The following is a 15,016-nucleotide window of genomic DNA, read 5'->3' on the forward strand; positions in this document are numbered from 1 at the left end:
CCTACAGATGCTGATAATAATTTTGCTGTTATTCAAATGGTGTGATGTGCATGTCAAAATAACTTAAGAAGACCCTTAGAGTCCTTACTTCTCTCAAGTTCCTGACATATCAGGAGGCATTTTCCTTCAATCAAACCTTGTGAGAGCAAACAGTGACTCATGAGTACTCAAGATGTGTTGCACTGAGAATGACAGCAGAGTACTTTTCCTTATCTTCTCTGCTACAGGCTCTTCTGGCTGCATCAGGGCACACTGAGGTTTGCTCTTGGAAGGATGGAAAAGGCAGATTTGGCAGGCTTGCTTCTCATGTGCAGTCAGATGAGCTGTAGTTCTTATCACCGAGTAATTATACAAATATCTGTGAGAGCTCTGGAAGACAGATGCAGACAGCACCACTGCCCTTCTCACAGCTTTTTGTATACTTGGTATCATACACTGATACATTTACACAGGAAGTTTCGCCTCAATGTAAGGAAGAACAACCTTACTGGGCAAGTGATTGAGATTGCCCAGAGAGACTGTGGAGTCTCCATCACCGCAGACATTTATGACCCTTTTGGATACAATTCCGTGCCATGTGCTCTGGGATAACCCTGAGAGACCAAGCAGGTCAGACCAGATGACCCACTGTGGTCCCTTCCAACCTCATCTATTCTGTCACTCTCTGATCTCCCCCTCAGAGGAACTGGGTGTATCATTCCTATGTGGCAAGGACACCTGAGGATCTCCCATCCTCAGGAAGACACAATGGAGAGAGCTATAGCCAAACCATGAAAAGCAGTGGACTTACAGCCACCACCTGCAAACCCAGCACCCTGAATGAGCATGTACAGCCTCTGCTGAAGCTGGGCTGCTCCAGCTGGTTGTGTTATGTCTGCATGCACCTCTGCCACACTTCTGGAACATGCTGCAGATGTGGTTTCGCACCATAAAGTGCTTCCAGCCCTTTATCCAAAGCCCTGCAGACATCAGTACTCCCTTGTGTTTTTCACAAGAGGCACACAGGGCAGGCCCCCTTGGCTTGATACAGCAAAGCAGGGATAAGGTCTGGCTAGCAGCACCCTTTAGTGGCATCAAGAAATGCTGAAGAGGAAACAAAAAGGTGGTTTCAATCCTGCCATGTTTCTTGGCCAACCTGCTTCCACTTGTTATTGTCAGGTCCTAGAGATGCTGACAGAGCTCACTGATCTGAAGTGACCTTTGCCAGAGGATTTGATTATATTTGTGTGCCTGTATATGGAACTACTCTTGGTCTGCACAAAAGGGAAGTGATAAAGAAACCTGATCCTGCAAATGCAGACTTGGGAAATAACAACCAAGGGATTTCATGAAACAAAAATCAACCAAAACAAGTTCTGATTTCTTTTTCTGACTGAAGTACTTTTTTCTTTTCTTTTTTTTTTTTAATTACTCATAAGTCTCTGCTTCTCTATTTCCTGATATTTCTTCAACAACTTGAAAGTTCTGATGAATTCTCTGGAAATACATAAAGTATGAAACATCCTCAGGATTCTTTTCCTTTCATCCCACATTTTGAGCCATGTAGCCATTATTGGATAGCATTTTGCAATTTGTCTTCACCAAAGATTTTGCAAAATGTTCTTGTTTTTTTCTGCTGAAAAAGCCCCTTGATGTTTTGATTAGTTTCTCCCTACATGCCAATGAACTTGCAGCAACATGTGGTTTTTTTGCAGTTTTCTGGAAAATATAATATCCTGCCTTAGTTCACAAACTTTGACTCTCAAGAACTCATGTGGTCCCTGATTTTTTTTTTATTTATTTTTTTTTTAATCTCTGGCTTTATTTAGTTTTTTGTTGAAGTCCAGACACTTTTCCTCACCCAGAACTGATTTTCCATCTTAGTCCTGTCTAGCTTCTCCTCCTCAAGGATGTTTCTCTTATTTCCAAAATGAAGGTTCCCAGTTCTACAGGTGAGCCCTGTACAGCCCAGAGGAATCTCTCCAACCTGCCAGTTCAGTAGAGCAAGGACACAAGGAGAGCTCACCATCATCTGCACCAGAAAATGGTCACAGCAGTGCCAGGACCACTTCTGAATGTGGCCTGCCAGCATTCTTCAACAAGTTCTTGGGCACAGCCAGAGCATTAGACCAGGGACTGGCCAGGTTGGATGCAGGCACCCTGTTTTGGAGGCCAGGGAGAGAGTTTAAGAGTACAGACATTGCCAGGTGGCTTCAGCGACAATGAGTCCTCAACAGATGTACTCTTGGAGAACCAGTGGTGCCTTCTCAGAACCTGCTGCATTCGTTCAAACAAGAGCAGGGGTACTGGAGGCTGTCCAGACCACTGAATGCATCTTCATCTGTCAGAATGTGTGAACAGGCCCATGAACACCAACTGCAGGTGTTCCTCATTCAGTTTCACTTTGGCATTGCAGAACCCTCCTCCCCATCCAGACACTCCCCATGCCAACACAATCCCCCTCAGTGGAGTTGACTGAGCTGTGCCAAGTGACTACTGCTACTCAGGTGCTGTTCAATTCCCATTGAGAAGTAATGCTGAATTTAGCTGAAGGTGTTTTTCCCCAATTAAAACTTGCAGGTCTGTGTGCTTTCTGTGTGGGGGAAGGCGGTGTGAAAAAATAGAGGAGCCCCATTCAATTGCACAAGCTTCATGAGCAATTAGCAACTCAGAGTGGAAAGAAATCATGAACCAAATCATAGGAAATGGCAACAGAGCTACAAAGATGACATCATAGTTTATTGGAATTATTTAAACATCTTAGACATATGTGCAAAGCTCAATGGAGAACTCCAACACTACATGCCAGTTAAAATTAGCTTTTCATTCAGGATCAAGTCAAATATCCTTCTGACTTCACGCTGGAGTGCTATACACATCTTTTTATACATGGCATCTAAATAAAGCCTCTGTCACAATTAGCTGCGCTGAAACAACCTTGGATATCACATGATGATGCATATGCTTTAGCTGATGTGCATCCGGAGAGAAAGCTAACCAGAACCACAGGATATTTCAGCCCTCGGGGGGAGGGAAGTGAGCAACTATGCTGTGGAAAGTAGCTGGAAGTCATCCAGCTTCTCCAGGGCAGTCAGTCATGAATATCCTGCTTTGGCCACAGAGGGGTTGTGGAGGAAGCAGGCTCACAACAATTGGGAAAGGTTTGTAACCACAGGAGTCAAATGAATGAAGCCAAGAGACTGCCAAGTGATGCAATTCATGGGGAAAAGGGAAAAAAAAAATAAAAAATACCCAAACCCTCCTCAGCTCCTACACAGGAGCATTCATCATTGACTGTGACCTTCCAGGAATGTGCTGACAGACACAAAGCGTTCTGTGTGACATTGTGCCAGTGAACTGGAATGACTGCGCTCGCAGCATTGTTCCTAACAGCAGGGCACCATCTTCTGGAGGCTGCACAGGCTGTCCCGCCGCTCCCGCGGCACCGCGGGCTCAGGGGCAGTGATGCACCAGCCCATTGAAAGCAACTCAGGACCTAAAAAAAACCCCAAAACAGTGTTCCGAGCTCATATTAAAACCAGCCGCTGCCTCAATTAGGCACAGGCGCCTGAGTGCCTGGGAGGGATGTTGGAAACGGGGGTGGTGCTGTGCTAGGATGGGATGGAGCTGGGGGGGACGTCCCAAAAACGCTGTGCTGTCAGAGCTGGCAGGCAGACACCTTTGTGCTGTTTATCGGCACAGCACAGCCACCGATGGACAGACAGAAAAGACAAGAAAACTGTCATCATGGAACCATAGTAAGGTTTGTTTTGGAAGGGACATACAAAACCATCCAGGTAGCTACAAAAACCACTCTGGCAGCAGAAGTGGAGCAAGGTGGGATGTGGTTGGGGTGCCAGAGGTTTTCCCTGCAGCTGTGACTGCTGGGGACCTCGCTGCCCCGGCACTGCCAGAGGGGCTGCAGCAACACGGTGCTCACAGACACCGCGCTGCCAGCGCAGCTTCTGCTCCCTCAGCAGCAGCAGATGTGGCCTTGGAGGTTTAGAGGTCATATCAAGCCATGCTTAGTGCAGATAACAGTGTCACATTCCTCTGAAATAGCTCCAGGGTCTGGTTCCCTTCCTTGTAAGAGAGGTAAACCTTATTCCCCAGTGATGAGCCAGGCAGTAAGTTGCTGGTTTGGTTATACCTCCAGTGTTGTGTCTCAGACCCTCCTTGCAGAGTCCATTTTCTGCCCAGTCTGGATGCTAACTGTACTATGTAGCTTTGCTTGAGTACAAGTAGAGTCAATTTTACTCTCCCCTGTGCAATGCTGTTGTCCAAACTGTTAGACTAATTTAATTTAAAAAATAAATATCTCGGCTTCATTTTACACCTGCAAATCTCACAAGTCCCAAAACTCATGATGTCTGACATACATACCTTGCTAGTCTGCTCTTCTTAAAACAGACATCACATATTTTAGCTGAAGGACAAGAACCATGAACAGAAGGTTCTAGGCATGTGGGTAGGTCTAGGAGCACAAGCTGCTGACCCTCAGCTGAAGGGGAGCTGTGCAGCCAGAAGGTTTCACAAACCCTCCTTCTCTGTTATGTTTTCTGCAACCATTCCAGCACATCACTTCATGAGAAAGGAGGGAGAGAAGGGGGAATAATGCAGGGACACGTGGCATTAGGCTGCCCTTGGCACTGCTGTGTGTGCCTCATTGAGGAGTTTGAGTGCCAGACTGGTAATTCAGAGAACGTAGAACAGGAGGAAAGAAAAAAAAAATCACTTGTGATTCTTGGGACAGAAGAAAAAAGCCGAAAACTTACATGGTATGACTCTTGGGATTGTCCTGTGCAGGGTCAGGAGCTGAACTTTGATGTGGGTCCCTTCCAACTCAGGATATTCTATGATTCTATGATTGTGTGCTGCCACATAGACAGTGCAGTCTCAGCTGCACAACAGGCCTGGCTGGTCAGATCTTGTACCTGAAGGGATCTGGTACAGTCAGGAAGAGTGGAGCCTACCCAACAAGAGGAACTGATGTGGGCAGCAAGGTCCTGGAGATCCTGGCCACAGCTGGAGTTGCACACTGGGAGATTCCCATGTGAACTGCTGGATTTCAATAAAACAGACTGGAGTACGGCCATCTGAATGAGAAGAAATAAAACAAACTGCTACCAAAAAAAGGTACAAGAAGCTCTCTCCAGTGTGTCCTCCACAAAGGCAGTGAGTCACCTGGCTGAAACTGAGGAGAGAACTCCCTCAAATGATATGAAAACAGAGACTGGAAATTTAATGAGCCAGTGCAGGAATATGTGTAGGATTACAGGCCAGGATCAGAGAGGTAGGATGTGGAAAAGCATTTGGAGGAAATCATAGTTGCTACAACTTATAAAAATAGAGTAGAACATGCCAGAAGAACTTACTCTTCTGTCCTTGCCTGGAGCTAAATTTTCAGGATCAGGTGATGAAAGATCAGTCAGGCAGAGATAAAGGATTTGCAGCACCTCTGTGCAGCACTGTCACTGTAAATCTGGGTGCTCAGGGATGTCCAATATGCTTTAGACATGCATTTGGGTTTCTCACTTCATGACCAAACATGCTGCTTCATTTCTCACAGTCCAGCTGTAGCCCTCAGTCTCCCACTGCTGCTGTGGGCTGCAGTCACAAGGTTGTTCCCATGCCCCTCACTAGTTTGCTTCTTGGCATCCACTTCTGGGAACAGCCACCCATGTGCCCTGTGTGTCTGGGAGCATGTGATCCTGGGCAAGTCCTGTAGACCGTGCATGCCACGGATCAGACGTGCTGGGAAAAGTTCCCAGGGACTTCCTCAGTAATTGCCCAGTGGTCTCTGAGAGTGTTTATTGGAAAATGGGGAGACAATCAGAGAAAACCTGTAGGGAAACGCACAAAGATAAGATCTAATCTAAGCTGTGGGTAACAGCCTGGCTAAACAGAGTAAAAGCTTACAGTTACAATTCATTTAAGAGATTCACTTCCTTCTATTAGATGCCTGATGCAATAGCTGGTTTTTATGAGATGATCAGCCAGGGTTCTCCAGTTCTTCCCTTCCAGTGAGGGAAGCCTTCACCTCCCAGTGAGCAATGAAATGCTAAGACCACCTGGTGTCAGATGCCATAATTTAACTGGTGGTAATTTGCACCAGTGGATATCAAAGACAGATCTGACTTGGTATCTGCAAAGGTGGGGTTAATAAAGGTGATATGTGCCCACTATATAACTGTGGGTTATGTGGGTTTCTGGCAGCACAGCACCAGAAAGTCTATGAAATAAAGAGTGTTGTCATCCTGTGTGTGATATTCATTCCCAGGTATCCCAACCTGTTGTGCTTACTGTATTCCATGACTAATTCCTCCCAGTATAAAGACAACAAAGTTGTGTCCAGCTTTGCAAAAAAAAAAAAAAAAAAAAAAAGGCTGAATTCCTCAACCACTTCACTGATTTGTGGTGAAGATCCAGAGAACTGACACAATGCTCTTTAAGAACAAGGTTATGGTTATCACAATTTATCAGAAAAGCAGGGCTACCACACTGTGGTAAGAAAATGAACACAATGTTTTCTCTATCATAAACTCAAAGCATATTGCATTCAATAATTGCCAATTTCTTTCTTATTTCTAATTCCACACATATTGGGACATGGAAAATTTGGCATGGGAAGGCTTTTAAGGAGGAAATTGCATCTTAAATTTTTTAATATATTTCCATAACTTCTAAGCTTTTCAAGAGCTCCTGATGAATTAGAGGATCTCAGTCCTGAGAGCTGAATTTAAACGACCATAAAAGGACTTAAATTTCAGATGATGGGTGCTCAGCCATTCTGAAATTCAGTCGTTATTACAATGTTTCCAGTTAAGCACCCAAAGTCATTAGTCACTTCTGAAAACCTTGGCATAGAGTAAAAGAAAAAATCTCCAACTGAGCTAACATCCTTCATGTACAGACTCATAAAACAAAAACTAGAAAAAATGTCTTAAAGCCCATGAGTGAGTCAATCTCATTCATTTTGACTGTGGTAAGCTGTAAATTATTTTTATTTAATAACAGCTAATACCTGGCTTTTATACAGCTGCTTGCTTCTATTTTTTTAATTTTTTTTATCAGTGGGCTATAAATGTATTATAATCTTGAAATGCAGCATCATGGAGCCATTAGCACAAGAACTTAGTCAGTGTAGACAGACCATCATAGCAAAAGAATCCAGCTAAACAAAATATACACCAAAGTATTTGCTCCTTAGAAGACAATAGCAAATTTTAAACAGGCAAAAATTCTGATGCTTTTCTCACATATTATTCTTGAGAACACATTTTTCAGTCAGATCAAAAGAAAGTTGTGTTAATATTTCTTTCTCTGGTTTATTTTGGCTGTTCCTACCAAGGAAGCTTTATTGCAGACCCCAGCTTCAAGTTTTCTATCCTTTCCTGCAGACCAGAAAGGCAGGAGGTGCACCACAATTGCACAGAGCCTCCCAGGACTGCTTGCAGAGCAGTTGTTTAGGCATTAGCCCAAAGCTGTACCTGAAACAGTCCCCTGGGCCCTAAGCCCCAGCAACTGACTCAACAGCCAAGGAGCCAAAATCATCCTCAGCACTGCCCTCAGCCTGGGGCATTTAAATATCCCAAAGTATTTCCTGGGGCACCAGCAGTTTAACTGCAGGAGCAGCTCATTCAGGATGTGACAGCATCACATCCCTGCTGGCCAGACTTTTTCTACCATGGAGCAACCCACTGCCAGCCCAGTTATAACCTCCTGCAGGACCTGACCAAGCAGAGGAGCTGCTTGGCAGGTGGGCCTTGCTCCTTCAAATGTACAGGTTTCAGCCTTGCACCATCTGCACCAGTGCTGGGCAGTGACAAGAGAAGCCAAAGAGGTGGTGGTTGCCCAAGCACCCACCCTTCATCCAGCACAACAGGTCTGTGCCAGACCCATCACTCCGCAGCTTAGATAAGACTGAAGCCGAGCCTAAGCTGGACTGAGCTCCACTTCTCTTACCAGAACAGATCAGACTGTTTTTGCTGTCTGCAGCCAAATTTTCTGAATGCTCTTGCACAGAGTTAAAAGTACATGTGAAGCCAGGCTGGAGCTGCAAATGGAGCCAGTCACCTGGCTCCTGTATGAGGCCTTGTAAAGGTCACTTTATATGTATTGTTGTAAAGTGATGTTATGCCATGTCTTCGCACAGACTCAGTGCATTATTGCTCAGCTAAGACTGGTTGTTGGACAGGCTGAGGGTTGATTTAGGCGGGGCAGCCCCATCAGTTTTCAAGGGGTTAGTAAACAAAGTAAGTCCTTGTGAAATCTTTGCAGTCAGCCCTGGGGCCACGAGCAGCTGTTTGGTTCCTGTCACAACCCCACAGCACAGCCTCCTGACAACAGAGAAGCAGAAGGGCATATAGGAGGGATCAGCCCAACACATCCCCATCTCATGTCCTTGTGAAATAGGAGCAGGTCCTGGTACTTGCATGAAAAACAGGCAGCTTGTAAGAAAGGTAAAGATAAAACACACAGGAAGAGAGCAGAATTTGAAATAGTAAAGAGATGGATGCATCTCTTTAAAGAGAACAAAGAAATACATAATAGGCACCTACCACCCAAAACACTCAAAGGAAGTGTCCTGGATAGATGTAGCCAATACATTTTTCTGGATATTTCGCTTTCTAGTCCAATCTTAGAAACCTGTGGTTGTGTGTTAATTTTATACATTTATTTAACAGTCAAACCAACCCTCTGTCTTATTTTCACCTAGTTTTAGAAGTTAGCATTTTATTTGGTTTGCAAATAAGATTTCCTTTGAAAGTAAAATTATTGTCAAGTCAACGACTGACAAATTGTCATGTAAAAAATTATAAAGCATTTTAAAGAACTAAGGACTAAAACATGTATTTGTGGTGCACAACATTAAAATAAATATTACTTTTTTATCCCTAAGTGCAAAATATTAAATAGCCTCATACAAAAAAATGTTTCACCAAAGAAAGGAACACAAAAATTACTACTCTGCTCCTGAAGACAGGCAGGCTTTATGTGACTTATGTGCTTACACCTCTTGAATTTAATAAGTCTTTGTTTACCCGTATGGAAGGTCATGCATGAGGTTATAATTTATACATATTAATCACTTTCACAGGTAAATCAGTAGGAAGCTAGTTTGACCAGACATCTGAAAATTTCCATAATTTTTAAAGTATGAATTGCAATCAAAGCATTATTTGCAGGAATGGTTATTGCTGTTATCTGCAGTATTGCCCACCAAATGCTCTCTTTGAAGGCAATGTTTAGAAATTTTCACTAGCCAAAATTCTACCTCCCTGTTAGTCACAAGGACATTTTGGAAATGTTATCCCTAGGTCAACACTCATCTCGTTGCATTTTAATGAACAGTGTGAGCCCTCCTGATTTGCATAATAGCCGATGGTTTCAAATCCTGCCGGAGCTAACACCTTATTATCCCCTTTCATGAGAGTACCTGGGCAGCAGTGACCTGGACACCTCACTGTTGCCATTATTCAGTGGATGTCATAAGTGCTCAGAGCTTCTGAAAACCAGCCTGCATTTAATAGGTAGCTAAAAATACACAGGCCCAGGCTGCTTACAAGCCAGAGCCCTTTAGCCTCCCACCCTGCCTGCATGCTGCTGTTTCCAGCTACTTCATTTTCTCCTCGGCAATAGGGGTTTGGAAGTGCTCTGATACAGAATGCATTGCTGTCACTTAGCAACCTTTGCCATGGTCCCTAAATGAAGTGTTTTATCAAAGAATTCTTGTAAGTTTAGCATTTATAACCAAATCAGAGGGGTTTTCCCTCTGTCACCACATAATTAAAGTATAATAATTAAAGTTTAAAATAAACCTGTGAGGGCTTTGTCTCTGTGACAGAAATAGAAATTAGGAAAAACTGATCTAAAGTTCTGCAGTGAGTTACTGAGACTGCACTTACCTGAATTTTAACCTTTTGCTTGCTTGTTGTGAGAGGACATTGCTGAGTTAGAATGCCTCCTGGGAAAAATTGCCTTGGATATTGTCCCTTGCCAGAGCCTCCATCCAGTCTTCACTACACTCAAAGTTTAGTACAGTAAGAACAACTTTAGTGGGAGATTGCTTCCTGATATTTATGTAACTTTTAGGTTGGATTAATTTTAGCATTATGGTTTATTCTCGCTTTTAATATAAATGATAATATTCTCAAGTATACACGAGAACATTTGGAGCAGTACAACCACATGAGAAACTTCTTCAGGTTTAACAATGTGCACTTGGACTATGTAGCAATATTTTTTGCATATACCAAGCCACTGACTATGTCAAACTACAGGCCAGTAGCCCTGAGTAGCTGGAAATGGCTCATCTGTTGCGCAGATTGCGGGTGACAGTCATCTCTTTGCACTTCTTGGCACTCCACCAGCAATCAGCCCACCCTTGGCTGCCTCTCCCTTGGCTGATGGACACAGTTCAGGGTGGGGAGGGACACCGAGGCAGGGATGCACGTGGGTGGAGACACCTCGTTGTGGGTTTGGCAGCAAGGAGGGCCTCGAGGGGACCACGGATCCTGGATATACAAACCAGGACTCTGGTGCTCAGCTTCATCAGCAAGGGTCACGTTGCAGCTGTGCCTGAAAGGCAGGAGCTGGCAAAGCCATCTGTGAGGGTACTGCTCCTGCTCTGCCCTCCTCAGAGGAGGGGTCCCCACCCCAGGCTGAGAACTGCCCTGGGAGGCACCGAGCAGGAGACACAGGTGTGTCAGGCTCTTGGAGTGATTTTTTTCCCACAAGACAGCACTAAAGAAGGAAATGAGAAGCGGCCTCTTTTGTGGCTGAGATTCACTCTGGAGGGCTGCTTCTTGCCTGCCGCTCCTATGTTGCAACACAGGAAATTTGCTTCTGCTAACACCTGGTGTTGTTTCAAACAGCCAGATGGTCCTAACCTCAGTCTCCGGTAATTGATGGCCCACTTGTCTAACCCTGTAACTATCTCTCGCTTTGGACACAGATGCTGCATCTCTCTAAATACTGTTCCACATTAAAACATCCTACCTTCCTGTTTCACGTATCAATCAATGCAGTAATTCTCACAGAAACCAGCAATGGCCTGTATAAACCAGGAGACAGTGGGTGTAAGCAAGGAGAGATAAAATTATGCAGGCTTAAATTACAAACTGGATGTGTGGTTTGAAGGATTTAGACTCGCATTGCAAAATTAGCTGGGACATAACCAGCAAGCAAACAGACATCAGGCAGTGACCCCAAGAGCAAATGTTAGCTCACACAAGCCAGGATGCCCCAGTATGTACTGCTCTCTGTTACAGGGACTAATGCTATTAATTCTCTGCACCAGCCTAATCCACTGCTCATTTCCAGCAAATCCAAATAGCCTTATACTTGCAATACCTTTATTTTCTGGGTTTTTCTGGTAGATGGTTCTCTTCTAGTTTGGCTCTACTTGTAGGTGGTCTGTTACCACAGGAATGATGATGAGGCATCCTACAGGCTACCACAGTATCAGAAGGCATTAGCCTTCACAAGTTTGAAGGCCAGAAGCTTTTACTTGACAAATTAGGATCTGCCCCAAGCTCCCTGCTTCCTCTCAATCCTTGTTCTAAGCAAACTGAGGCTGACACCTGGGACCCTGACAACAGACTCAGGAAACGAAAGCTGATGTTACTGAGCCTACCAAGATGTTCTGTTTCCTGACATTAAATGGAGACAGTATTCTTCCATCTCTCTTGCTCAGCAAGGATAAAACTTGACTGTCAGGTGCTCAGAAGCTGAGCCACTGCTGGTGGGTGGTTCAATATCTTTCTGGCATGATCCCTCAGTTTCACACAGCAGCATCTCTAGGCATTAAAGCTTTGCTTTCAGGGCATGCTGGGGACAGAGGAACTGCCATCACCCCCTCCTTCTGCTTGGAGACATAAGGCACAAAGCATAGTCAAGGATTCAGTCAGTTAATACAAGATTTCTGTGTCAGGGCATAGACTGGATCCAGTTCCTTACTTGCAGCCAAGTTTTTGCATTTGTATTTGTCCCTCCTTTTAGGCAGGTGGTTTTGATCCTGCAGTTTCTTTACACATGGTGTGTTACCATTCAGGTTCTCATCTGAATGCAGTTATCCCGTGCTCTCAAGTTCCCTCATGGACACCAGGCATGTCACTTTATAAGGTCTGCCCACAATTATATGATGATTACTGTAAGAATAAGGAGGTCAAGTATAGAATTGGGATGGACATAGTAAAATTGAGTTTACAGTTTCATAAGACTTAGAAGCATAAGGTTCTTCTTTCCTCTGAGACCATGTAAATCCCTAATGCAGAACAAAATCCCTGTTGTACAGAGAGGGGTTGAGGGTGGAGAATCAGGAGGAACAAACAGGGAAAGTAACTTTTTTGTTTAGGGAGTAAAAAAACCCAGTAGATCTGATCAGCCACCCTTAAAACCACAGCCCTCATTTACAAGAATTTACTAGGTCAAAATCAATGGAAGTGATTCCATGCCAATGATGAGCAGAAAAGCAGTGCAGAGCAAGAGAAGAAATGAGCTTTGCAGAGAAGTGCAATACCTATGCAGCTCTCAGGTTGTGCAGAGTGTGTGAGAAAGCAATGTGTGTGTGAACAGCTGAACTGCTCCCTAAGTCACTGTAACTCCATACAATCTGTTACTGACACAGAACAATGTTTCCAAAAACCTCCCCACTCCGTCATACTTTGAGAAATAGAAATGTGTCTTGTTATTTCCATTCAACGATATATGGATCAGAAAAAAGTCCACAGTACAGGGCACTGCATTTTTACACAATATCTGGATCCCTACAGGAAAGGAGTAGGATAATATGGTGTCTTCCTCTTTCTTTCCTCTCCATACATTCCCAATAAAGATGCTTCATTTTCTGAGCATCACATTTTTTCTTCCCAGCTGTTGTCTCTGCCAGCTTGAACTTGACAATTGAGAGGGCTAACTGGAAGGTCACATTTGAAGCATAATCTGTTGAATTTCTGCTTTCCCAATGTACTTATTTGGTCTCAGGTGTTTTGGATTATTTTTTTTTGTCCACACTTCATTTTCAACTTCATCTCTAAGAAGCCTGTGCCAACAAAGGTTTTAGATTTTTCTGGCCTTGTTGCAGAACTGCAGTTTGTCTAACACGTTAATATTGCACAGGCTTCCAGCAGACAGAGGCTCAAAGCAGTTCAGGACCAGAGAGTGCCTCCTCTTGAGACTGAACGGAGCTACAGATGAAATGAAGCACCTCCTGAAGCCATAGGAAGAGCTCAGCTCATCTCAAAGCCTCTGGAAAGGGAGGTTCCAATATCTGATTACATCAGCTGGGACATGCATGGGGAAAGGAGCCACTGCCAGACCCAAGCCCCAGACCCGGCTCTTCCCAGGTACAGCACAGACGTGCCAGCGAAGTGTCAGGGCATGAGCCCCAGCCCTGGCACACATTTGCCTGTCCAGTCTCCTGTGACCTCAGCCAGGGCACCCAGCATTGACCCAGGCATGGTCTGGGCACAGAGTGAGGGTCAGCAAAGGCCAGCAGCCCCATGTGCAGGCAGGCAGCTGGACAGCGGCCAAGCCAGCCCGTTGGTGGGGGTGCCTAAAACAATCCCTACCCTTTACTGGGCAGCAATTTATCTGCACAGACATAGCCACGAGCTTGAAATATAAATAGTTGCATCTAGCAATGGGGAATGGAAACTGTCCTGGTCATTGGTTTTGATGTATTTATGGCTGGTTTTAACGTAAATCTGAGTTTTCACTGCCAACGGTCTAAGCCCGCCGAGGATTCTCTCCTTCCGCCACCATATATTGGCAAAAGTAAAAAACAAATACATTCACATCTCCTACCTCTTTGCCTCCAGTATTCTGAAGGGATGAAAAGGATCGTGAATTGGATGGAAATAGCACTCACTATTCAGACTTCAGACTGCAATCATAGCTGTGCATATCTGAGCAGCCATCCAGATGTTAATGGAGCTGATCCTGTGTCAGTAAGATTATAGAAAGACCTCCACTCTTTAATTTTTGAATATTTATTACCTATAAATCGAAGGGCCAACACATATTGAGATAGCAGGGGAAATATCTTTTCTTGCCTGTGTTAACAGTAATGTTTTAAGATAAAGCTGTTATTTTAAAACTTGACTTATTTTAACTTTTCACTAGTGTTTTTAACTGTCCTGAAAAGAAGGATGTTTATACAATTTTGCAAGGAAACATGAACTGTTCTACTCCATTTACATTTCTTTGTTCCAAAATGTATTCCTCTTGTTGAGATTCCAGCAGACAAGGAAAGCAGACACAGCGGTTACTTTCCAATGTGAAACTTAAAACCACAATCTCCTGCTCAGAAAACACAGAATGAGTCACAGGAAGGGGCCACTTGCTTGCAAAACTCATTAAAAGCAAGGCAAGGCAAAATGGATTTCCTGTATCAATAAATAGATTGCTGGCAGTAGGCAGAACACCTGACAGTGCTGGAGGCTAAAAACTGGTCCAAGGGTAACCATTAGTAAAGTCAGATCAATTCTTCAGCTCAGAAACTGTATCTCCCCAGTACACAGTTTTCTTGGAATTAGTTGGCTTAATCCAGCAAAGTGTTTAAGAATATGCATAAGTTTCAGCTCAGGGAGGGATGAGTTAAACACTTGCTAAAATAGGCTGAAAAATGATGATGTCTGTATTTATTCACTGAAGCAAGCTGTATTAAGAGGATGCATGCATGGTACCACCGAGGTGCAGATATTGCAGGTGAAAGCTTTGTATCCCAAGCTCATGAAAAAATAATAAAAAAGCCCTAGTCCTTACATAAGCTTAAAATTTAGCTGTAATTGCAACTTTGTTTTGCTGTTAGCAGTACTCTTTGGACACTTGAGCACAGAATTCCTTTTGTTCAATGTTATTCTCTTCTGTCTGGCAAATGAAGCCAAAATGGCCTTTCTGATGTCTTCTGTGCAGCACAGACACACGGAATGTCTTAGGGAGCACAAGGCAGAGCTCAGTGCCTGACCCAGCACCACCCAGGGCCAGCACAGGGCTAGGAACAAGAAGGTGCTTTTTAGCCACTTGTTCTGGT

The sequence above is a fragment of the Passer domesticus genome, chromosome 3 (assembly GCF_036417665.1).
Source record: "Passer domesticus isolate bPasDom1 chromosome 3, bPasDom1.hap1, whole genome shotgun sequence".
Lineage (NCBI taxonomy): Eukaryota > Metazoa > Chordata > Aves > Passeriformes > Passeridae > Passer > Passer domesticus.